The sequence below is a fragment of the Neofelis nebulosa genome, chromosome X, assembly GCF_028018385.1.
Source record: "Neofelis nebulosa isolate mNeoNeb1 chromosome X, mNeoNeb1.pri, whole genome shotgun sequence".
NCBI lineage: Eukaryota > Metazoa > Chordata > Mammalia > Carnivora > Felidae > Neofelis > Neofelis nebulosa.
The window spans coordinates 45,952,149-45,955,212 of NC_080800.1; positions in this window are offsets into that span (position 1 = coordinate 45,952,149).

Below are 3,064 nucleotides of genomic sequence, written 5' to 3' on the forward strand. Positions count from 1 at the left end.
AGGGAGGGAGAAGGGCCTGTGTGCTGGAAAGGGGTGAGTGATTCTGTTGTCATGGCAACATTCTTCTGCTCATCTTCACTGGGTCACTCAGCCTTAGGCATCAGCCAGCCCAGCTGAAGGTCCAGGACAGATAAGACAGCCCTTGTCTCCATCTCTCTCTCTTTCTGTGACCAGAGGTTGAGATAAAAAGCTGAAGTTGGTTACCAGGGCAACTGAAGCTTAATCCATCTGACTCAAGAGAAAAAGAAACAAACAAAGGAGTGGAAACTAAGACACAGGATGTATTGTGGGAGGCCACCCACAGGCATGGAATAGTGACTCAATAAGTGTGCTTGTCCCAAGGGTCCTGTGCATGCACAGACACGTGCACACGTCTGTACTCAAGAGGTCTTTTCAGCCCAGAGTGGCACAGTAACTATGGCATAAGGTACCTGAGTGAGAGACAGGGAATGAGGCAATAAGGTGGGAATGTGGGCAGAAACCAGATCATAAAAAGCAGGGAGGGACAGCTTATATTTTTAAAAATTATTATCTATCTGTTCTTTTGAGGCTTATTTTGACATTTGCATTTAATTTAGATCCATTTGTTCAACTACTAATTTAGGGGAAAACACCCTCTATGCTAAGTGCTTTCACCTCAAAAAAATGTGCAGCTATATTTTTTAAACAATCATAATAGTACATTGTCAACACTGTGATAATGTTATCTTATAAAGCAACTCTGTAGTTCAGCAGATGCTGAAACAACATCTCTTGAACACCATAGTGAGAAGTTCATTGCACAAGTTGTTTTTAATTTCTAGCAACATAGAAGCAAACACTGACAGATCCTCTTTCCAGGCCTGAAAATTTGCTTAGTGACAAACCAAGTGAATAAATAGATGAAGGTACAGTGGTACAGTACAGGAGGAGGCTTCTCCTATGTATAAAAAATTGACCCCCAAATTGTACTTTTTCCACCAAGTTTTAGATGTTGCCCTTCCTGCTCTGTGATGTATATTGAGTTAAGAAGCACCACTCAAATGATCTTGAAGCACTATATCATTTCTGTATATTCTAGTGCTTTGATGTTGGTCATTGGGAAGAATCTCAGTGATTCAGCATCTGGAAAGATGCATACAATGTACAGCTGCATCTGAAAACTTCTGTTTATGAGTTGGTGATAAGTATACTATAGAATGCCAAAAGAGACAATCAGTCCAAGAGGAGACCACAGAGGACCAGAGTTTTGAAACAGAAAGAATATTCCTTAAGAGACTCCCTTGCCCTACATCACAGGATAATGCTAAAGCTTTCTAATAGGGTCTGGGCTATAGTTCATGGTCTATGGAAGCTCTGCAAACAAATGTCTTAGATGGATTGATGCCTGGAGTCATGATTTCATGCGTGGATGTGCGGATGGATGGATGGATGGATGGATGGATGGGCTGAGATTAGTTTTGCAGTTTCTTTGGGGGTCACTTTGCTGATACAAAAGTCTTTGTGCAATTTGAACAATAAAAAAAGGCTGAGGGGCACCTGGGTGGCTAAGTCAGTTGGGCGTCCGACTTCAGCTCAAGTCATGATCTTGCAGTTCATGAGTTCGAGTCCCACATTGGGCTCTGCTGACAGCTCAGAGCCTGGAGCCTGCTTCGGATTCTGTGTCTCCCTCTCTCTTTGCCCCTCCCCTTCTCATGCTCTCTCTCTCACTCTCTCTCTCAAAAATAAATAAATGTTAAAAAAAAAAGCCTGAGATATTTCAGTGCATGCTTTTTTATGGTGACAGCCATTCAGGGATAATTGGTTCAGCTGGAATTAAGAGCCCTATCTTCTGTCAGTGCTGACATTGTTGTAGAGGCATCTATAACATCATAGATATGCAGTACAGTTAAGTGGTTATATCTATGGACATTGGAATCAGACAAAGAAATGGTTTCACTATTTCTAGTCCTCAAAATCATTTCTGTAAAGTGAGGATTATATTAGTATTATATTAACTATTAGATTATATTAATTCATACTTCATAGTGTTGTGAGATTAAACAAATCAAGGTATTAGCATTCCCAGCATGCAACATGTACCCAGTAATGGTAGTTTCTCATTACTATTGCCAGTGTTAATATTTATGTTGCCTTCTAAGATACAGATCAAGGATCTGTATATAGTAAAATAGAGGTCCCAGTGATCACATTACCATGCCCAGTACATCTACTGAGATTAGCATTGCAGCATGTGGGAATGGCTGTTGGGATACTCAGTTATAGCTTCAGGGCACCTTCAAAGGCTGGGGTTCTGTGCTGCTGTATATGGTGCATCCTTTAGCCAAGCATCCAGGAAATGGAGTTGTCTCTCCCCTGAAAAATGTAGCCTGTCTTTCAGGAGAACATACATCTATGCCAACAAAGATGTGGAAGACTGGGTGTGGGGGTGAGGAAGGGTGATCCATTCAGTTACACTTGATGAATGCAACAGTTACCCATCTCCACGTTACTCCCTAAAGACCATGATAAACTCTGTCACGTCTTCTAGAAGTTCTTCATAAACCGCTTCATCCAACCTTGGTCCTTATGACTCTTCTAAGCTTCTGGCAACCTGACCTACTCAGGGGATCCACTAAGTGCCTTTTAACACATCCATGGGTATCAGATTTCTTCCTTGATTAAATGCTTATTCCCAAGGACAGAGGCTGCCTCTACAATTTCTCCTCATAACCCACCACAACAGCCAGAAAAGCATAGAATGGGAAGTGGCAAGGGGGGAGGATTAAGAACTGTGACTGGTAGAATGATCAACAAGTTGTTGAATTGGCCTCTGATTGCTGGCCTGACATGTAGCTACCCAGTGAAAAGCAGAGTAGCAGGTAGTGTGGGAAACACATTTAAAAAAATTTTTTTTGACATTTATTTATTTTTGAGACAGAGAGAGACAGAGCATGAATGGGGGAGGGTCAGAGAGAGGGAGACACAGAATCTGAAACAGGCTCCAGGCTCTGAGCTTTCAGCACAGAGCCTGACGCGGGGCTCAAACCCACGGACTGTGAGATCATGACCTGAGCCGAAGTCAGCCGCTTAACCGACTGAGCCA